We start from the raw sequence: 20,656 nt of genomic DNA, 5'->3' as shown, positions 1-20,656 counted from the left end.
TTGGCTGGGAATCGGACCCAGGTCTCCCGCGTGGGAGGCAAGAATTCTACCACTGAACCACCAACGCTGGATAAGATTCAAGTTCCACCACCGAAAAAAATCAGTCTGCATGGCCACATTATGTTTTCACAAGTGTCAACATAATGGTAATTTTATCCTCTTTCCATCAAACAGGGATCACAGCCTCTTGGGCTGCCTAGTGCACCAAAAATCAAAATGGAGCTAACATGCATGACTGAAATCTAGAAGTTAACATTACCAGAAATGAGCTTTTTGCCTTCACACAACCATGCCCTTTTTGTGCAGAGACTAGTTTTGAATTGTAATAAAGCAAACATGCATTGGCTGGAAATCTGACCCAGGTCTCCCGCGTGGGAGGCGAGAATTCTACCACTGAACCACCAATGCTTGACGTGCCTTGATATGCCCCACTGAAAAAAATCAGTCTGCATGGCCACATTATGTTTTCACAAGTGTCAGCATAATGGTAATTTTATCCATTTTCCATCAAACAGGGATCACAGCCTCTTGGGCTGCCTAGTGCACCAAAAATCAAAATGGAGCTAACATGCATGACCGAAATCAAGAAGTTAACATCACCAGAAATGAACTGTTTGCCTTCACACATACATGCCCTTTTTGTGCAGAGACTAGTTTCGAATTGTAATAAAGCAAGCATGCATTGGCTGGGAATCGTACCCAGGTCTCCCGCGTGGGAGGCGAGAATTCTACCACTGAACCACCAACGCTGGATAAGATTCAAGTTCCACCACCGAAAAAAATCAGTCTGCATGGCCACATTATGTTTTCACAAGTGTCAGAAAAACGGTAATTTTTTCCGTATCCCTTTAAACACGGATCACAGTCTCTTGACGTGCCTAGTGCACCAACAATTAAAATTTAGCTACAATGAATGGCTGAAATGTAGAACTTAACATTACCAGAAATTAGTTGTTTGCCTTCACACAAACATGCCCCTTCTGTGCAAGGACTTTTTCCGAATAGTGATAAAGGAAAGCTGCATTAGCCGGGAATCGGACCCGGGTCTCCCGCGTGGCAGGCGAGAATTCTACCACTGAACCACCAATGCTTGACGTGCCTTGATCTGCCCCACTGAAAAAAATCAGTCTGCATGGCCACATTATGTTTTCACAAGTGTCAACATAATGGTAATTTTATCCTCTTTCCATCAAACAGGGATCACAGCCTCTTGGGCTGCCTAGTGCACCAAAAATCAAAATGGAGCTTACATGCATGACTGAAATCAAGAAGTTAACATCACCAGAAATGAACTGTTTGCCTTCACACATACATGCCCTTTTTGTGCAGAGACTAGTTTCGTATTGTAATAAAGCAAACATGCATTGGCTGGGAATCAGACCCAGGTCTCCCGCGTGGGAGGCAAGAATTCTACCACTGAACCACCAACGCTGGATAAGATTCAAGTTCCACCACCGAAAAAAATCAGTCTGCATGGCCACATTATGTTTTCACAAGTGTCAGAAAAACGGTAATTTTTTCCGTATTCCATCAAACACGGATCACAGTCTCTTGACGTGCCTAGTGCACCAACAATCAAAATTTAGCTAACATGAATGGCTGAAATGTAGAAGTTAACATTACCAGAAATTAGTTGTTTGCCTTCACACAAACATGCCCCTTCTGTGCAAGGACTTTTTCCGAATAGTGATAAAGGAAAGCTGCATTAGCCGGGAATCGGACCCGGGTCTCCCGCGTGGCAGGCGAGAATTCTACCACTGAACCACCAATGCTTGACGTGCCTTGATATGCCCCACTGAAAAAAATCAGTCTGCATGGCCACATTATGTTTTCACAAGTGTCAACATAATGGTAATTTTATCCTCTTTCCATCAAACAGGGATCACAGCCTCATGGGCTGCCTAGTGCACCAAAAATCAAAATGGAGCTTACATGCATGACTGAAATCAAGAAGTTAACATCACCAGAAATGAACTGTTTGCCTTCACACATACATGCCCTTTTTGTGCAGAGACTAGTTTCGAATTGTAATAAAGAAAACATGCATTGGCTGGGAATCGGACCCAGGTCTCCCGCGTGGGAGGCGAGAATTCTACCACTGAACCACCAACGCTGGATAAGGTTTGTAATGGGAAAATTACATGTAACCAATGATTTTCGTATTAATTATTCATAATAATATCTTCAATGCCTCTCAGAGTATTTGGTTCCTGTATCTGTCCTCAGTGTGATCTCTTTGTAGGAGACAACTGGATATGTTATGACTTTGCATTTTCCCAATGAGGATAGATGACGTGGAGCCTGACAGAAACAGTTGCCTAGAACGGTGTTTATCATAGCAGGTCCCAGGTCGAGACCAGAGCCTATCCAAGAGACAAGATGTCCTTTTTTAACTAAGATAGAATGACCGGTCAAGACACTTGGACACACGAGGGACAGATTCAGAAATACGTAAGAGCTCCAACTGTCTGCCTGAGGTCCACTGATTGTTATGTTTGAGATTAAAATGGTTTCCAACAAGGTTGGTTTTCCTCTGGGGGCACTGCATATAAAGAGTGTATTACTGATTGTATTCACCAGAATGTTGTGGTGTCACTTGGTACTCTGTTGCATTGTGAACTGCCATTCTCGTCATTTTGTTTGATTGTTCTCTCGAGAAAATAATTAAACTCTTTCACCGAATATCCAAACTTTTAATCCAGTCTACAGCCTGTCTTTATTTTTGTTTCAACAAGGTCTCTTCTTCATTCACAAATTCCTCCCTCGCTGAACAGAAACTTCCATAACAGGTTCAAGTTCCACCACCGAAAAAAATCAGTCTGCATGGCCACATTATGTTTTCACAAGTGTCAACATAATGGTAATTTTATCCTCTTTCCATCAAACAGGGATCACAGCCTCTTGGGCTGCCTAGTGCACCAAAAATCAAAATGGAGCTAACATGCATGACTGAAATCTAGAAGTTAACATCACCAGAAATGAGCTTTTTGCCTTCACACAACCATGCCCTTTTTGTGCAGAGACTAGTTTTGAATTGTAATAAAGCAAACATGCATTGGCTGGGAATCTGACCCAGGTCTCCCGCGTGGGAGGCGAGAATTCTACCACTGAACCACCAATGCTTGACGTGCCTTGATATGCCCCACTGAAAAAAATCAGTCTGCATGGCCACATTATGTTTTCACAAGTGTAAGAAAAATGGTAATTTTATCCATTTTCCATCAAACAGGGATCACAGCCTCTTGGGCTGCCTAGTGCACCAAAAATCAAAATGGAGCTAACATGCATGACCGAAATCAAGAAGTTAACATCACCAGAAATGAACTGTTTGCCTTCACACATACATGCTCTTTTTGTGCAGAGACTAGTTTTGTATTGTAATAAAGCAAACATGCATTGGCTGGGAATCGGACCCAGGTCTCCCGCGTGGGAGGCGAGAATTCTACCACTGAACCACCAACGCTGGATGCGATTCAAATTCCACCACTGAAAAAAATCAGTCTGCATGGCCACATTATGTTTTCACAAGTGTCAGAAAAACGGTAATTTTTTCCGTATTCCATCAAACACGGATCACAGTCTCTTGACGTGCCTAGTGCACCAACAATCAAAATTTAGCTAACATGAATGGCTGAAATGTAGAAGTTAACATTACCAGAAATTAGTTGTTTGCCTTCACACAAACATGCCCCTTCTGTGCAAGGACTTTTTCCGAATAGTGATAAAGGAAAGCTGCATTAGCCGGGAATCGGACCCGGGTCTCCCGCGTGGCAGGCGAGAATTCTACCACTGAACCACCAATGCTTGACGTGCCTTAATATGCCCCACTGAAAAAAATCAGTCTGCATGGTCACATTATGTTTTCACAAGTGTCAGAAAAACGGTAATTTTATCCGTATTCCATCAAACACGGATCACAGTCTCTTGACGTGCCTAGTGCACCAACAATAAAAATTTAGCTAACATGAATGGCTGAAATGTAGAAGTTAACATACCAGAAATTAGTTGTTTGCCTTCACACAAACATGCCCTTCTGTGCAAGGACTTTTTCCGAATAGTGATAAAGGAAAGCTGCATTAGCCGGGAATCGGACCCGGGTCTCCCGCGTGGCAGGCGAGAATTCTACCACTGAACCACCAATGCTTGACGTGCCTTAATATGCCCCACTGAAAAAAATCAGTCTGCATGGTCACATTATGTTTTCACAAGTGTCAGAAAAACGGTAATTTTATCCGTATTCCATCAAACACGGATCACAGTCTCTTGACGTGCCTAGTGCACCAACAATCAAAATTTAGCTAACATGAATGGCTGAAATGTAGAAGTTAACATTACCAGAAATTAGTTGTTTGCCTTCACACAAACATGCCCCTTCTGTGCAAGGACTTTTCCGAATAGTGATAAAGGAAAGCTGCATTAGCGGGAATCGGACCCGGGTCTCCCGCGTGGCAGGCGAGAATTCTACCACTGAACCACCAATGCTTGACGTGCCTTGATATGCCCCACTGAAAAAAATCAGTCTGCATGGCCACATTATGTTTTCACAAGTGTCAACATAATGGTAATTTTATCCTCTTTCCATCAAACAGGGATCACAGCCTCTTGGGCTGCCTAGTGCACCAAAAATCAAAATGGAGCTAACATGCATGACTGAAATCTAGAAGTAACATTACCAGAAATGAGCTTTTTGCCTTCACACAACCATGCCCTTTTTGTGCAGAGACTAGTTTGAATTGTAATAAAGCAAACATGCATTGGCTGGAAATCTGACCCAGGTCTCCCGCGTGGGAGGCGAGAATTCTACCACTGAACCACCAATGCTTGACGTGCCTTGATATGCCCCACTGAAAAAAATCAGTCTGCATGGCCACATTATGTTTTCACAAGTGTCAGCATAATGGTAATTTTATCCATTTTCCATCAAACAGGGATCACAGCCTCTTGGGCTGCCTAGTGCACCAAAAATCAAAATGGAGCTAACATGCATGACCGAAATCAAGAAGTTAAAATCACCAGAAATGAACTGTTTGCCTTCACACATACATGCCCTTTTTGTGCAGAGACTAGTTTCGAATTGTAATAAAGCAAGCATGCATTGGCTGGGAATCGTACCCAGGTCTCCCGCGTGGGAGGCAAGAATTCTACCACTGAACCACCAACGCTAGATAAGATTCAAGTTCCACCACCGAAAAAAATCTGTCTGCATGGCCACATTATGTTTTCACAAGTGTCAGAAAAACGGTAATTTTTTCCGTATCCCTTTAAACACGGATCACAGTCTCTTGACGTGCCTAGTGCACCAACAATTAAAATTTAGCTACAATGAATGGCTGAAATGTAGATCTTAACATTACCAGAAATTAGTTGTTTGCCTTCACACAAACATGCCCCTTCTGTGCAAGGACTTTTTCCGAATAGTGATAAAGGAAAGCTGCATTAGCCGGGAATCGGACCCGGGTCTCCCGCGTGGCAGGCGAGAATTCTACCACTGAACCACCAATGCTTGACGTGCCTTGATCTGCCCCACTGAAAAAAATCAGTCTGCATGGCCACATTATGTTTTCACAAGTGTCAACATAATGGTAATTTTATCCTCTTTCCATCAAACAGGGATCACAGCCTCTTGGGCTGCCTAGTGCACCAAAAATCAAAATGGAGCTTACATGCATGACTGAAATCAAGAAGTTAACATCACCAGAAATGAACTGTTTGCCTTCACACATACATGCCCTTTTTGTGCAGAGACTAGTTTCGAATTGTAATAAAGCAAACATGCATTGGCTGGGAATCGGACCCAGGTCTCCCGCGTGGGAGGCGAGAATTCTACCACTGAACCACCAACGCTGGATAAGGTTCAAGTTCCACCACCGAAAAAAATCAGTCTGCATGGCCACATTATGTTTTCACAAGTGTCAACATAATGGTAATTTTATCCTCTTTCCATCAAATAGGGATCACAGCCTCTTGGGCTGCCTAGTGCACCAAAAATCAAAATGGAGCTAACATGCATGACTGAAATCAAGAAGTTAACATCACCAGAAATTGTTTGCCTTCACACATACATGCCCTTTTTGTGCAGAGACTAGTTTCGAATTGTAATAAAGCAAACATGCATTGGCTGGGAATCGGACCCAGGTCTCCCGCGTGGAGGCGAGAATTCTACCACTGAACCACCAACGCGGATAAGATTCAATTCCCCACCGAAAAAAATCAGTCTGCATGGCCACATTATGTTTTCACAAGTGTCAGAAAAACGGTAATTTTTTCCGTATTCCATCAAACACGGATCACAGCCTCTTGACGTGCCTAGTGCACCAACAATCAAAATTTAGCTAACATGAATGGCTGAAATGTAGAAGTTAACATACCAGAAATAGTTTTGCCTTCACACAAACATGCCCCTTCTGTGCAAGGACTTTTCCGAATAGTATAAAGGAAAGCTGCATTAGCCGGGAATCGGACCCGGGTCTCCCGCGTGGGCAGGCGAGAATTCTACCACTGAACCACCAATGCTTGACGTCCTTGATGCCCCACTGAAAAAAATCAGTCTGCATGGCCACATTATGTTTCACAAGTGTCAACATAATGGTAATTTTATCCTCTTTCCATCAAACAGGGATCACAGCCTCTTGGGCTGCCTAGTGCACCAAAAATCAAAATGGAGCTAACATGCATGACTGAAATCTAGAAGTTAACATCACCAGAAATGAGCTTTTGCCTTCACAAACATGCCCTTTTTGTGCAGAGACTAGTTTGAATGTAATAAAGCAAACATGCATTGGCTGGGAATCTGACCCAGGTCTCCCGCGTGGGAGGCGAGAATTCTACCACTGAACCACCAATGCTTGACGTGCCTTGATATGCCCCACTGAAAAAAATCAGTCTGCATGGCACATTATGTTTTCACAAGTGTCAGCATAATGGTAATTTTATCCGTTTCCATCAAACAGGGATCACAGCCTCTTGGGCTGCCTAGTGCACCAAAAATCAAAATGGAGCTAACATGCATGACTGAAATCAAGAAGTTAACTACCAGAAATGAACTGTTTGCCTTCACACATACATGCCCTTTTGTGCAGACTAGTTTCGAATTGTAATAAAGCAAGATGCATTGGCTGGGAATCGGACCAGGTCTCCCGCGTGGGAGACGTGCCTAGTGCACCAACAATCAAAAAATTAGCTAACATGAATGCTGAAATGTAGGAAAGTGGAAATTACCAGAAATTAGTTGCTGCCTTCACACAAAACATGCCCATTTGTGCAAGGACTTTTTCCGAATAGTGATAAAGGAAAGCTGCATTAGCCGGGAATCGGACCCGGGTCTCCCGCGTGGCAGGCGAGAATTCTACCACTGAACCACCAATGCTTGACGTGCCTTAATATGCCCCACTGAAAAAAATCAGTCTGCATGGCCACATTATGTTTTCACAAGTGTCAGAAAATGGTAATTTTATCCGTATTCCATCAAACACGGATCACAGCCTCTTGACGTGCCTAGTGCACCAACAATCAAAATTTAGCTAACATGAATGGCTGAAATGTAGAAGTTAACATACCAGAAATTAGTGTTTGCCTTCACACAAACATGCCCTTCTGTGCAAGGACTTTCCGAATAGTGATAAAGCAAGCTGCATTAGCTGGGAATCGGACCCAGGTCTCCCGCGTGGCAGGCGAGAATTCTACCACTGAACCACCAATGCTTGACGGCCTTGATTATGCCCCACTGAAAAAAATCAGTCTGCATGGCCACATTATGTTTTCACAAGTGTCAACATAATGGTAATTTTATCCTCTTTCCATCAAACAGGGATCACAGCCTCTTGGGCTGCCTAGTGCACCAAAATCAAAATGGAGCTAACATGCATGACTGAAATCTAGAAGTTAACATCACCAGAAATGAGCTTTTTGCCTTCACACAACATGCCCTTTTTGTGCAGAGACTAGTTTTGAATTGTATAAAGAACATGCATTGGCTGGGAATCGGACCCAGGTCTCCCGCGTGGGAGGCGAGAATTCTACCACTGAACCACCAATGCTTGACGTGCCTTGATATGCCCCACTGAAAAAAATCAGTCTGCATGGCCACATTATGTTTTCACAAGTGTCAGCATAATGGTAATTTTATCCATTTCCATCAAACAGGGATCACAGCCTCTTGGGCTGCCTAGTGCACCAAAAATCAAAATGGAGCTAACATGCATGACGAAATCAAGAAGTTAACATCACCAGAATGAACTGTTTGCCTTCACACATACATGCCCTTTTTGTGCAGAGACTAGTTTCGAATTGTAATAAAGCAAACATGCATTGGCTGGGAATCGGACCCAGGTCTCCCGCGTGGGAGGCGAGAATTCTACCACTGAACCACCAACGCTGGATAAGGTTCAAGTTCCACCACCGAAAAAAATCAGTCTGCATGGCCACATTATGTTTTCACAAGTGTCAGAAAAACGGTAATTTTTTCGTATCCCTTTAAAAACGTGCCTAGTGCACCAACAATCAAAAATTAGCTACATGAATGGCTGAAATGTAGAAGTTAACATTACCAGAAATAGTTGTTTGCCTTCACACAAACATGCCCCTTCTGTGCAAGGACTTTTTCCAAATAGTGATAAAGGAAAGCTGCATTAGCCGGGAATCGGACCCGGGTCTCCCGCGTGGCAGGCGAGAATTCTACCACTGAACCACCAATGCTTGACGTGCCTTGATATGCCCCACTGAAAAAAATCAGTCTGCATGGCCACATTATGTTTTCACAAGTGTCAGCATAATGGTAATTTTATCCATTTCCATCAAACAGGGATCACAGCCTCTTGGGCTGCCTAGTGCACCAAAAATCAAAATGGAGCTAACATGCATGACTGAAATCAAGAAGTTAACATCACCAGAAATGAACTGTTTGCCTTCACACATACATGCCCTTTTTGTGCAGAGACTAGTTTCGAATTGTAATAAAGCAAACATGCATTGGCTGGGAATCGGACCAGGTCTCCCGCGTGGGAGGCGAGAATTCTACCACTGAACCACCAACGCTGGATGCGGGTCAAATTCCACCACCGAAAAAAATCAGTCTGCATGGCCACATTATGTTTTCACAAGTGTCAAAAAAATGGTAATTTTATCCGTTTCCATCAAACAGGGATCACAGTCTCTTGGCTGCCTAGTGCACCAACAATCAAAATGGAGCTAACATGCATGGCTGAAATCTAGAAGTTAACATTACCAGAAATTAGTTGTTTGCCTTCACACAAACATGCCCTTTTGTGCAAGGACTTTTTCGAATAGTAATAAAGGAAAGCTGCATTGGCCGGAATCGGACCAGGTCTCCCGCGTGGCAGGCGAGAATTCTACCACTGAACCACCAATGCTTGAGTGCCTTGATATGCCCCACTGAAAAAAATCAGTCTGCATGGCCACATTATGTTTTCACAAGTGTCAGAAAATGGTAATTTTATCCGTATTCCATCAAACAGGGATCACAGTCTCTTGACTGCCTAGTGCACCAAAAATCAAAATGGAGCTAACATGCATGACTGAAATGTAGAAGTTAACATCACCAGAAATGAGTTGTTTGCCTTCACACAAACATGCCCTTTTGTGCAAGGACTTTTCGAAATGTGATAAGGAAAGCTGCATTAGCTGGGAATCGGACCCAGGTCTCCCGCGTGGGAGGCGAGAATTCTACCACTGAACCACCAATGCTGACGTGCCTTGATATGCCCCACTGAAAAAAATCAGTCTGCATGGCCACATTATGTTTTCACAAGTGTCAACATAATGGTAATTTTATCCTCTTTCCATCAAACAGGGATCACAGCCTCTTGGCTGCCTAGTGCACCAAAAATCAAAATGGAGCTAACATGCATGACTGAAATGTAGAGTTAACATTACCAGAAATGAGCTTTTGCCTTCACACAAACATGCCCTTTTTGTGCAGAGACTAGTTTGAATTGTATAAAGCAAACATGCATTGGCTGAATCGGACCCAGGTCTCCCGCGTGGGAGGCGAGAATTCTACCACTGAACCACCAATGCTTGACGTGCCTTGATATGCCCCACTGAAAAAAATCAGTCTGCATGGCCACATTATGTTTTCACAAGTGTCAGCATAATGGTAATTTTATCCTTTTCCATCAAACAGGGATCACAGCCTCTTGGGCTGCCTAGTGCACCAAAAATCAAAATGGAGCTAACATGCATGACTGAAATCAAGAAGTTAACATCACCAGAAATGAACTGTTTGCCTTCACACATACATGCCCTTTTGTGCAGAGACTAGTTTCGAATTGTAATAAAGCAAACATGCATTGGCTGGGAATCGGACCCAGGTCTCCCGGTGGGAGACGTGCTAGTGCACCAACAATCAAATTAGTAAAATGAATGGCTGACATGAGAAGTTAACATTACCAGAAATAGTTGTTTGCCTTCACACAAACATGCCCCTTCTGTGCAAGGACTTTTTCCGAATAGTGATAAAGGAAAGCTGCATTGCCGGGAATCGGACCCGGGTCTCCCGCGTGGCAGGCGAGAATTCTACCACTGAAACCAATGCTTGACGTGTTAATATGCCCCACTGAAAAAAATCAGTCTGCATGGCCACATTATGTTTTCACAAGTGTCAAAAAACGGTAATTTTATCCTATCCATCAAACACGGATCACAGTCTCTTGACGTGCCTAGTGCACCAACAATCAAAATTTAGCTAACATGAATGGCTGAAATGTAGAAGTTAACATACCAGAAATTAGTTGTTTGCCTTCACACAACATGCCCTTCTGTGCAAGGACTTTTTCGAATAGTGATAAAGGAAAGCTGCATTAGCCGGGAATCGGACCGGGTCTCCCGCGTGGCAGGCGAGAATTCTACCACTGAACCACCAATGCTTGACGTGCCTTGATATGCCCCACTGAAAAAAAATTCAGTCTGCATGGCCACATTATGTTTTCACAAGTGTCCCATAATGGTAATTTTATCCTCTTCCATCAACAGGGATCACAGCCTCTTGGGCTGCCTAGTGCACCAAAAATCAAAATGGAGCTAACATGCATGACTGAAATCTAGAAGTTAACATCACCAGAAATGAGCTTTTTGCCTTCACACAAACATGCCCTTTTTGTGCAGAGACTAGTTTTGAATTGTAATAAAGCAAACATGCATTGGCTGGAATCGACCCAGGTCTCCCGCGTGGGAGGCGAGAATTCTACCACTGAACCACCAATGCTTGACGTGCCTTGATATGCCCCACTGAAAAAATCAGTCTGCATGGCCACATTATGTTTTCACAAGTGTCAGCATAATGGTAATTTTATCCGTTTTCCATCAAACAGGGATCACAGCCTCTTGGGCTCCTAGTGCACCAAAAATCAAAATGGAGCTAACATGCATGACTGAAATCAAGAAGTTAACATCACCAGAAATGAACTGTTTGCCTTCACACATACATGCCCTTTGTGCAGAGACTATTTCGAATTGTATAAAGCAAACATGCATTGGCTGGGAATCGGACCCAGGTCTCCCGCGTGGGAGGCGAGAATTCTACCACTGAACCACCAACGCTGGATGCGTTCAAATTCCACCACCGAAAAAAATCAGTCTGCATGGCCACATTATGTTTTCACAAGTGTCAGAAAAACGGTAATTTTTTTTTTCCATCAAACACGGATCACACACTGCCTAGTGCACCAACAATCAATTTAGCTAACATGAATGGCTGAAATGTAGAAGTTAACATTACCAGAAATAGTTTTTGCCTTCACACAAACATGCCCCTTTTGTGCAAGGACTTTTTCCAAATAGTAAAAGGAAAGCTGCATTAGCCGGAATCGGACCCCGGGTCTCCCGCGTGGCAGGCGAGAATTCTACCCACTGAACCACCAATGCTTGACGTGCCTTGATATGCCCACACTGAAAAAAATCAGTCTGCATGGCCACATTATGTTTTCACAAGTGTCAACATAATGGTAATTTTTCCCGTTTCCATCAAACAGGATCACAGCCTCTTGGGCTGCCTAGTGCACCAAAAATCAAAATGGAGCTAACATGCATGACTGAAATCAAGAAGTTAACATCACCAGAAATGAACTGTTTGCCTTCACACATACATGCCTTTTTGTGCAGAGACTAGTTTCGAATTGTAATAAAGCAAACATGCATTGGCTGGGAATCGGACCCAGTCTCCCCGTGGGAGGCGAGAATTCTACCACTGAACCACCAACGCTGGATGACGGTCCCTTCCACCACCACACTGAAAAATCAGTCTGCATGGCCACATTATGTTTTCACAAGTGTCAAAAATGGTAATTTTATCCTCTTTCCATCAAACGGATCACAGCCTCTTGGCTGCCTAGTGCACCAAAAATCAAATTGAGCTAACATGCATGACTGAAATCTAAAGTTAACATCACCAGAAATAGTTGTTTGCCTTCACACAAACATGCCCTTTTTGTGCAAGACTTTTCGAATAGTGATAAAGCAAACTGCATTGGCTGGGAATCGGACCCAGGTCTCCCGCGTGGGAGGCGAGAATTCTACCACTGAACCACCATGCTTGACGTGCCTTGATATGCCCCACTGAAAAAAATCAGTCTGCATGGCCACATTATGTTTTCACAAGTGTCAACATAATGGTATTTTATCCTCTTTCATCAAACAGGGATCACAGCCTCTTGGGCTGCCTAGTGCACCAAAAATCAAAATGGAGCTAACATGCATGACTGAAATCAGAAGTTAACATCACCAGAAATGAACTGTTTGCCTTCACACATACATGCCCTTTTTGTGCAGAGACTAGTTTCGAATTGTAATAAAGCAAACATGCATTGGCTGGGAATCGGACCCAGGTCTCCCGCGTGGGAGGCGAGAATTCTACCACTGAACCACCAACGCTGGATAGGTTCAAGTTCCACCACCGAAAAAATCAGTCTGCATGGCCACATTATGTTTTCACAAGTGTCAACATAATGGTAATTTTATCCTCTTTCCATCAACAGGGATCACAGCCTCTTGGCTGCCTAGTGCACCAAAAATCAAAATGGAGCTAACATGCATGACTGAAATCTAGAAGTTAACATCACCAGAAATGAGCTTTTTGCCTTCACACACCATGCCCTTTTTGTGCAGAGACTTGTTTGAATTGTATAAAGCAAACATGCATTGGCTGGGAATCGGACCCAGGTCTCCCGCGTGGGAGGCGAGAATTCTACCACTGAACCACCAATGCTTGACGTGCTTTATATCCCCACTGAAAAAAATCAGTCTGCATGGCCACATTATGTTTTCACAAGTGTCAGAAAATGGTAATTTTATCCTTTTTCCATCAAACAGGGATCACAGCCTCTTGACGTGCCTAGTGCACACAACAATCAAAATTAGCTAACATGCATGACTGAAATGTAGAAGTTAACATTACCAGAATGAGTTGTTTGCCTTCACACAAACATGCCCTTTTGTGCAGGACTTTTTCGAATAGTAATAAAGCAAAGCATGCATTGCCGGGAATCGGACCCGGTCTCCCGCGTGGCAGGCGAGAATTCTACCACTGAACCACCATGCTGACGTGCCTTGATTATGCCCCCTGAAAAAAATCAGTCTGCATGGCCACATTATGTTTTCACAAGTGTCAACATAATGGTAATTTTATCCTCTTTTCCATCAAACCGGATCACAGCCTCTTGGGCTGCCTAGTGCACCAAAAAATCAAAATGGAGCTAACATGCATGACTGAAATCTAGAAGTTAACATCACCAGAAATGAGCTTTTTGCTTCACACAACCATGCCCTTTTGTGCAGAGACTAGTTTTGAATTGTAATAAAGCAACATGCATTGGCTGGAATCGGACCCAGTCTCCCGCGTGGGAGGCGAGAATTCTACCACTGAACCACCAATGCTTGACGTGCTTGATATGCCCCACTGAAAAAAATCAGTCTGCATGGCCACATTATGTTTTCACAAGTGTCAGCATAATGGTAATTTTATCCATTTTCCATCAAACAGGGATCACAGCCTCTTGGGCTGCCTAGTGCACCAAAATCAAAATGGAGCTAACATGCATGACAAATCAAGAAGTTAACATCACCAGAAATGACTGTTTTGCCTTCACACATACATGCCCTTTTTGTGCAGAGACTAGTTTCGAATTGTATAAAGCAAGCATGCATTGGCTGGGAATCGACCCAGGTCTCCCGCGTGGGAGGCGAGAATTCTACCACTGAACCACCAATGCTGGATAAGATTCAATTCCACCACTGAAAAAATCAGTCTGCATGGCCACATTATGTTTTCACAAGTGTCAGAAAACGGTAATTTTTTCCGTATCCCATTAAACACGTGCCTAGTGCACCAACAATCAAATTTAGCTACAATGAATGGCTGAAATGTAGAAGTTAACATTACCAGAAATTAGTTGTTTGCCTTCACACAACATGCCCTTCTGTGCAAGGACTTTTTTCCAATAGTGATAAGGAAGCTGCATTAGCCGGGAATCGAACCCGGTCTCCCGCGTGGCAGGCGAGAATTCTACCACTGAACCACCAATGCTTGACGTGCCTTGATATGCCCCACTGAAAAAAATCAGTCTGCATGGCCACATTATGTTTTCACAAGTGTCAGCATAATGGTAATTTTATCCATTTTCCATCAAACAGGATCACAGCCTCTTGGCTGCCTAGTGCACCAAAATCAAAATGGAGCTAACATGCATGACTGAAATCAAGAAGTTAACATCACCAGAAATGAACTGTTTGCCTTCACACATACATGCCCTTTTTGTGCAGAGACTATTTTCGAATTGTATAAGCAAACATGCATTGGCTGGGAATCGGACCAGGTCTCCCGCGTGGAGGCGAGAATTCTACCACTGAACCACCAACGCTGGATTGGTTTCAATTCCACCACTGAAAAAAAAAATCAGTCTGCATGGCACATTATGTTTTCACAAGTGTCAGAAAAACGGTAATTTTATCCGTTTTCCATCAACACGGATCACAGTCTCTTGACGTGCCTAGTGCACCACAATCAAAATTTAGCTAACATGAATGGCTGAAATGTAGAAGTTAACATTACCAGAAATTAGTTTTTGCCTTCACACAAACATGCCCCTTCTGTGCAAGACTTTCCGAATAGTGATAAAGGAAAGCTGCATTAGCCGGGAATCGGACCCAGGTCTCCCGCGTGAGGCGAGAATTCTACCACTGAACCACCAATGCTTGACGTGCCTTGATATGCCCCACTGAAAAAAATCAGTCTGCATGGCCACATTATGTTTTCACAAGTGTCACATAATGGTAATTTTATCCTCTTTTCATCAAACAGGATCACAGCCTCTTGGGCTGCCTAGTGCACCAAAAATCAAAATGGAGCTAACATGCATGACTGAAATCAAGAAGTTAACATCACCAGAAATGAACTTTTTGCCTTCACACATACATGCCCTTTTTGTGCAGAGACTAGTTTCGAATTGTAATAAAGCAAACATGCATTGGCTGGGAATCGGACCCAGGTCTCCCGCGTGGGAGGCGAGAATTCTACCACTGAACCACCAACGCTGGATAAGGTTCAAGTTCCCCACCGAAAAAAATCAGTCTGCATGGCCACATTATGTTTTCACAAGTGTCAACATAATGGTAATTTTATCCTCTTTTCCATCAAACAGGATCACAGCCTCTTGGGCTGCCTAGTGCACCAAAATCAAAATGGAGCTAACATGCATGACTGAAATCTAGAAGTTAACATCACCAAAATGAGCTTTTTGCCTTCACACAACCATGCCCTTTTTGTGCAGAGACTAGTTTTGAATTGTAAAAGCAAACATGCATTGGCTGGGAATCGGACCCAGGTCTCCCGCGTGGAGGCGAGAATTCTACCACTGAACCACCATGCTTGACGTGCCTTTATATGCCCCACTGAAAAAAATCAGTCTGCATGGCCACATTATGTTTTCACAAGTGTCAGCATAATGGTAATTTTATCCTTTTTCCATCAAACAGGATCACAGCCTCTTGGGCTGCCTAGTGCACCAAAAATCAAAATGGAGCTAACATGCATGACGAAATCAAGAAGTTAACATCACCAGAAATAACTGTTTTGCCTTCACACATACATGCCCCTTTTGTGCAGAGACTAGTTTCGAATTGTAATAAAGCAAACATGCATTGGCTGGGAATCGGACCCAGGTCTCCCGCGTGGGGAGCGAGAATTCTACCACTGAACCACCAATGCTTGACGTGCCTTGATATGCCCCACTGAAAAAAATCAGTCTGCATGGCCACATTATGTTTTCACAAGTGTCACATAATGGTAATTTTATCCTTTTCCATCAAACAGGGATCACAGCCTCTTGGGCTGCCTAGTGCACCAAAATCAAATGGAGCTAACATGCATGACTGAAATCAAGAAGTTAACATCACCAGAAATGAACTGTTTGCCTTCACACATACATGCCCTTTTTGTGCAGAGACTAGTTTCGAATTGTAATAAAGCAAACATGCATTGGCTGGGAATCGGACCCAGGTCTCCCGCGTGGAGGCGAGAATTCTACCACTGAACCACCACGCTGGATGCGGTTCAAATTCCACCCCACCGAAAAATCAGTCTGCATGGCCACATTATGTTTTCACAAGTGTCAGAAAACGGTAATTTTATCCGTATTCCATCAACACACGGATCACAGTCTCTTGACGTGCCTAGTGCACCAACAATCAAAATTTAGCTAACATGAATGGCTGAAATGTAGAAGTTAACATTACCAGAAATTAGTTGTTTGCCTTCACACAACATGCCCTTCTTGTGCAAGGACTTTTTTCCAAATAGTGATAAAGGAAAGCTGCATTAGCCGGGAATCGGACCCGGGTCTCCCGCGTGGCAGGCGAGAATTCTACCACTGAACCACCATGCTTGACGTGCCTTGATATGCCCCACTGAAAAAAATCAGTCTGCATGGCCACATTATGTTTTCACAAGTGTCAACATAATGGTAATTTTATCCTCTTTCCATCAAACAGGGATCACAGCCTCTTGGGCTGCCTAGTGCACCAAAAATCAAAATGGAGCTAACATGCATGACTGAAATCAAGAAGTTAACATCACCAGAAATGACTTTTTGCCTTCACACACCATGCCCTTTTTGTGCAGAGACTAGTTTCGAATTGTAATAAAGCAAACATGCATTGGCTGGGAATCGGACCCAGGTCTCCCGCGTGGGAGGCGAGAATTCTACCACTGAACCACCAATGCTTGACGTGCCTTGTATGCCCCACTGAAAAAAATCAGTCTGCATGGCCACATTATGTTTTCACAAGTGTCAGCATAATGGTAATTTTATCCTTTTCCATCAACAGGGATCACAGCCTCTGGGCTGCCTAGTGCACCAAAATCAAAATGGAGCTAACATGCATGACTGAAATCAGAAGTTAACATCACCAGAAATGAACTGTTTGCCTTCACACATACATGCCCTTTTTGTGCAGAGACTAGTTTTCGAATTGTAAAAAGCAAGCATGCATTGGCTGGGAATCGTACCCAGTTCCTCCCTCTGGGAGACGTGCCTAGTGCACCAACAATCAAATTTAGCTAACATGAATGTCTGAAATGTAGAAGTTAACATTACCAGAATTAGTTGTTTGCCTTCACACAAACATGCCCCTTCTGTGCAAGGACTTTTCCGAATAGTGATAAAGGAAAGCTGCATTGGCCGGAATCGGACCCGGGTCTCCCGCGTGGCAGGCGAGAATTCTACCACTGAACCACCAATGCTTGACGTGCCTTAATATGCCCCACTGAAAAAAAATCAGTCTGCATGGCCCATTATGTTTTCACAAGTGTCAGAATAATGGTAATTTTATCCGTATTCCATCAAACAGGGATCACAGCCTCTTGGTGCCTAGTGCACCAACAATCAAAATTAGCTAACATGCATGGCTGAAATCAAGAAGTTAACATCACCAGAATTATTGTTTGCCTTCACACATACATCCCCTTTTGTGCAAGGACTTTTCCGAATTGATAAAGAAAGCTGCATTGCCGGGAATCGGACCCCGGTCTCCCGCGTGGCAGGCGAGAATTCTACCACTGAACCACCAAGCTGGATTGCCTTCAATTGCCCCCACCGAAAAAAATCAGTCTGCATGGCCACATTATGTTTTTCACAAGTGTCAAAAAATGGTAATTTTATCCGTCTTCCATCAAACACGGATCACAGTCCTCTTGGGTGCCTAGTGCACCAACAATCAAAATGGAGCTAACATGCATGGCTGAAATGTAGAGAGTTAACATCACCAGAAATGAGTTGTTTGCCTTCACACAAACATGCCCTTTTTGTGCAGGACTAGTTTCGAATTGTGATAAAGCAAAGCTGCATTGGCTGGGAATCGGACCCAGGTCTCCCGCGTGGCAGGCGAGAATTCTACCACTGAACCACCATGCTTGACTGCCTTGATATGCCCCACTGAAAAAAATCAGTCTGCATGGCCACATTATGTTTTCACAAGTGTCAACATAATGGTAATTTTATCCTCTTTCCATCAAACAGGGATCACAGCCTCTTGGCTGCCTAGTGCACCCAAAATCAAAATGGAGCTAACATGCATGACTGAAATCAAGAAGTTAACATCACCAGAAATGAGCTGTTTGCCTTCACACATACATGCCCTTTTTGTGCAGAGACTAGTTTCGAATTGTAATAAAGCAACATGCATTGGCTGGGAATCGGACCCAGGTCTCTCGCGTGGGAGGCGAGAATTCTACCACTGAACCACCAACGCTGGATAAGGTTCAATTCCACCACCGAAAAAATCAGTCTGCATGGCCACATTATGTTTTCACAAGTGTCAACATAATGGTAATTTTATCCTCTTTCCATCAAACAGGGATCACAGCCTCTTGGGCTGCCTAGTGCACCAAATCAAAATGGAGCTAACATGCATGACTGAAATCTAGAAGTTAACATCACCAGAAATGAACTTTTTGCCTTCACACACCATGCCCTTTTTGTGCAGAGACTAGTTTCGAATTGTAATAAGCAAACGCATTGGCTGGGAATCGGACCCAGGTCTCCCGCGTGGCAGGCGAGAATTCTACCACTGAACCACCAATGCTTGACGTGCCTTGATATGCCCCACTGAAAAAATCAGTCTGCATGGCCACATTATGTTTTCACAAGTGTCAGCATAATGGTAATTTTATCCATTTTCCATCAAACAGGGATCACAGCCTCTTGGGCTGCCTAGTGCACCAAAATCAAAATGGAGCTAACATGCATGACCGAAATCAAGAAGTTAACATCACCAGAAATGAACTGTTTGCCTTCACACATACATGCCCTTTTGTGCAGAGACTAGTTTCGAATTGTAATAAAGCAAACATGCATTGGCTGGGAATCGGACCCAGGTCTCCCGCGTGGGAGGCGAGAATTCTACCACTGAACCACCAACGCTGATGCGTTCAAGTTCCCCACCGAAAAAAATCAGTCTGCATGGCCACATTATGTTTTCACAAGTGTCAAAAACGGTAATTTTATCCGTATCCATCAAACACGGATCACAGTCTCTTGACGTGCCTAGTGCACCAACAATCAAATTTAGCTAACATGAATGGCTGAAATGTAGAAGTTAACATTACCAGAAATTAGTTGTTTGCCTTCACACAAACATGCCCCTTCTGTGCAAGGACTTTTTTCCGAATAGTGATAAAGGAAAGCTGCATTAGCCGGGAATCGGACCCAGGTCTCCCGCGTGGCAGGCGAGAATTCTACCACTGAACCACCATGCTTGACGTGCCTTGATATGCCCCACTGAAAAAAATCAGTCTGCATGGCCACATTATGTTTTCACAAGTGTCAACATAATGGTAATTTTATCCTCTTTCCATCAAACAGGATCACAGCCTCTTGGGCTGCCTAGTGCACCAAAAATCAAAATGGAGCTAACATGCATGACTGAAATCAAGAAGTTAACATCACCAGAAATGACTGTTTGCCTTCACACATACATGCCCTTTTTGTGCAGAGACTAGTTTCGAATTGTAATAAGCAACATGCATTGGCTGGAATCGGACCCAGGTCTCCCGCGTGGGAGGCGAGATTCTACCACTGAACCACCAACGCTGGATAAGGTTCAAGTTCCACCACCGAAAAAAATCAGTCTGCATGGCCATTTATGTTTTCACAAGTGTCAACATAATGGTAATTTTATCCTCTTTCCATCAAACAGGGATCACAGCCTCTTGGGCTGCCTAGTGCACCAAAAATCAAAATGGAGCTAACATGCATGACTGAAATCTAGAAGTTAACATCACCAGAAATGAGCTTTTTGCCTTCACACAACCATGCCCTTTTTGTGCAGAGACTAGTTTTGAATTGTAATAAAGCAAACATGCATTGGCTGGGAATCTGACCCAGGTCTCCCGCGTGGGAGGCGAGAATTCTACCACTGAACCACCAATGCTTGACGTGCCTTGATATGCCCCACTGAAAAAAATCAGTCTGCATGGCCACATTATGTTTTCACAAGTGTCAGCATAATGGTAATTTTATCCTTTTCCATCAAACAGGATCACAGCCTCTTGGGCTGCCTAGTGCACCAAAAATCAAATGGAGCTAACATGCATGACCGAAATCAAGAAGTTAACATCACCAGAAATGAACTGTTTGCCTTCACACATACA

General features: G+C 43.5%; 27 non-coding genes across 27 annotated transcripts; all 27 read right to left on the bottom strand.

Moving 5' to 3' along the window:
- Positions 1-678: 678 nt before the first annotated feature.
- trnag-ccc (transfer RNA glycine (anticodon CCC)) lies at positions 679-749 on the bottom strand. The gene has a single exon. It is a non-coding gene; the product is annotated as a tRNA-Gly (tRNA).
- A 270-nt stretch (positions 750-1,019) lies between these two features.
- trnag-gcc (transfer RNA glycine (anticodon GCC)) lies at positions 1,020-1,090 on the bottom strand. Its single transcript has one exon. It is a non-coding gene; the product is annotated as a tRNA-Gly (tRNA).
- Positions 1,091-1,701: 611 nt separating this feature from the next.
- trnag-gcc (transfer RNA glycine (anticodon GCC)) lies at positions 1,702-1,772 on the bottom strand. The gene has a single exon. It is a non-coding gene; the product is annotated as a tRNA-Gly (tRNA).
- Positions 1,773-2,042: 270 nt separating this feature from the next.
- trnag-ccc (transfer RNA glycine (anticodon CCC)) lies at positions 2,043-2,113 on the bottom strand. Its single transcript has one exon. It is a non-coding gene; the product is annotated as a tRNA-Gly (tRNA).
- Positions 2,114-3,392: 1,279 nt separating this feature from the next.
- trnag-ccc (transfer RNA glycine (anticodon CCC)) lies at positions 3,393-3,463 on the bottom strand. Its single transcript has one exon. It is a non-coding gene; the product is annotated as a tRNA-Gly (tRNA).
- Positions 3,464-3,733: 270 nt separating this feature from the next.
- Positions 3,734-3,804, bottom strand: trnag-gcc (transfer RNA glycine (anticodon GCC)). Its single transcript has one exon. It is a non-coding gene; the product is annotated as a tRNA-Gly (tRNA).
- A 268-nt stretch (positions 3,805-4,072) lies between these two features.
- Positions 4,073-4,143, bottom strand: trnag-gcc (transfer RNA glycine (anticodon GCC)). The gene has a single exon. It is a non-coding gene; the product is annotated as a tRNA-Gly (tRNA).
- A 269-nt stretch (positions 4,144-4,412) lies between these two features.
- trnag-gcc (transfer RNA glycine (anticodon GCC)) lies at positions 4,413-4,482 on the bottom strand. The gene has a single exon. It is a non-coding gene; the product is annotated as a tRNA-Gly (tRNA).
- A 950-nt stretch (positions 4,483-5,432) lies between these two features.
- trnag-gcc (transfer RNA glycine (anticodon GCC)) lies at positions 5,433-5,503 on the bottom strand. The gene has a single exon. It is a non-coding gene; the product is annotated as a tRNA-Gly (tRNA).
- Positions 5,504-5,773: 270 nt separating this feature from the next.
- Positions 5,774-5,844, bottom strand: trnag-ccc (transfer RNA glycine (anticodon CCC)). Its single transcript has one exon. It is a non-coding gene; the product is annotated as a tRNA-Gly (tRNA).
- Positions 5,845-7,295: 1,451 nt separating this feature from the next.
- On the bottom strand, positions 7,296-7,366 carry trnag-gcc (transfer RNA glycine (anticodon GCC)). Its single transcript has one exon. It is a non-coding gene; the product is annotated as a tRNA-Gly (tRNA).
- A 263-nt stretch (positions 7,367-7,629) lies between these two features.
- Positions 7,630-7,700, bottom strand: trnag-gcc (transfer RNA glycine (anticodon GCC)). Its single transcript has one exon. It is a non-coding gene; the product is annotated as a tRNA-Gly (tRNA).
- Positions 7,701-7,965: 265 nt separating this feature from the next.
- trnag-ccc (transfer RNA glycine (anticodon CCC)) lies at positions 7,966-8,036 on the bottom strand. Its single transcript has one exon. It is a non-coding gene; the product is annotated as a tRNA-Gly (tRNA).
- A 267-nt stretch (positions 8,037-8,303) lies between these two features.
- On the bottom strand, positions 8,304-8,374 carry trnag-ccc (transfer RNA glycine (anticodon CCC)). The gene has a single exon. It is a non-coding gene; the product is annotated as a tRNA-Gly (tRNA).
- Positions 8,375-8,623: 249 nt separating this feature from the next.
- Positions 8,624-8,694, bottom strand: trnag-gcc (transfer RNA glycine (anticodon GCC)). Its single transcript has one exon. It is a non-coding gene; the product is annotated as a tRNA-Gly (tRNA).
- A 2,791-nt stretch (positions 8,695-11,485) lies between these two features.
- On the bottom strand, positions 11,486-11,556 carry trnag-ccc (transfer RNA glycine (anticodon CCC)). The gene has a single exon. It is a non-coding gene; the product is annotated as a tRNA-Gly (tRNA).
- Positions 11,557-12,814: 1,258 nt separating this feature from the next.
- Positions 12,815-12,885, bottom strand: trnag-ccc (transfer RNA glycine (anticodon CCC)). Its single transcript has one exon. It is a non-coding gene; the product is annotated as a tRNA-Gly (tRNA).
- A 263-nt stretch (positions 12,886-13,148) lies between these two features.
- Positions 13,149-13,219, bottom strand: trnag-ccc (transfer RNA glycine (anticodon CCC)). Its single transcript has one exon. It is a non-coding gene; the product is annotated as a tRNA-Gly (tRNA).
- A 1,247-nt stretch (positions 13,220-14,466) lies between these two features.
- On the bottom strand, positions 14,467-14,536 carry trnag-gcc (transfer RNA glycine (anticodon GCC)). Its single transcript has one exon. It is a non-coding gene; the product is annotated as a tRNA-Gly (tRNA).
- A 936-nt stretch (positions 14,537-15,472) lies between these two features.
- Positions 15,473-15,543, bottom strand: trnag-ccc (transfer RNA glycine (anticodon CCC)). Its single transcript has one exon. It is a non-coding gene; the product is annotated as a tRNA-Gly (tRNA).
- A 1,278-nt stretch (positions 15,544-16,821) lies between these two features.
- On the bottom strand, positions 16,822-16,891 carry trnag-gcc (transfer RNA glycine (anticodon GCC)). The gene has a single exon. It is a non-coding gene; the product is annotated as a tRNA-Gly (tRNA).
- Positions 16,892-17,159: 268 nt separating this feature from the next.
- trnag-ccc (transfer RNA glycine (anticodon CCC)) lies at positions 17,160-17,230 on the bottom strand. The gene has a single exon. It is a non-coding gene; the product is annotated as a tRNA-Gly (tRNA).
- A 449-nt stretch (positions 17,231-17,679) lies between these two features.
- trnag-gcc (transfer RNA glycine (anticodon GCC)) lies at positions 17,680-17,749 on the bottom strand. Its single transcript has one exon. It is a non-coding gene; the product is annotated as a tRNA-Gly (tRNA).
- Positions 17,750-18,348: 599 nt separating this feature from the next.
- Positions 18,349-18,418, bottom strand: trnag-gcc (transfer RNA glycine (anticodon GCC)). Its single transcript has one exon. It is a non-coding gene; the product is annotated as a tRNA-Gly (tRNA).
- Positions 18,419-18,685: 267 nt separating this feature from the next.
- On the bottom strand, positions 18,686-18,756 carry trnag-ccc (transfer RNA glycine (anticodon CCC)). The gene has a single exon. It is a non-coding gene; the product is annotated as a tRNA-Gly (tRNA).
- Positions 18,757-19,018: 262 nt separating this feature from the next.
- On the bottom strand, positions 19,019-19,089 carry trnag-gcc (transfer RNA glycine (anticodon GCC)). The gene has a single exon. It is a non-coding gene; the product is annotated as a tRNA-Gly (tRNA).
- Positions 19,090-19,356: 267 nt separating this feature from the next.
- Positions 19,357-19,427, bottom strand: trnag-ccc (transfer RNA glycine (anticodon CCC)). Its single transcript has one exon. It is a non-coding gene; the product is annotated as a tRNA-Gly (tRNA).
- Between the last annotated feature and the right edge of the window lie 1,229 nt (positions 19,428-20,656).

Source organism: Etheostoma spectabile, unplaced genomic scaffold (assembly GCF_008692095.1).
Source record: "Etheostoma spectabile isolate EspeVRDwgs_2016 unplaced genomic scaffold, UIUC_Espe_1.0 scaffold00019300, whole genome shotgun sequence".
NCBI classification, from domain to species: Eukaryota; Metazoa; Chordata; class Actinopteri; order Perciformes; family Percidae; genus Etheostoma; species Etheostoma spectabile.
This window is presented reverse-complemented; position numbering and strand designations above follow the sequence as displayed.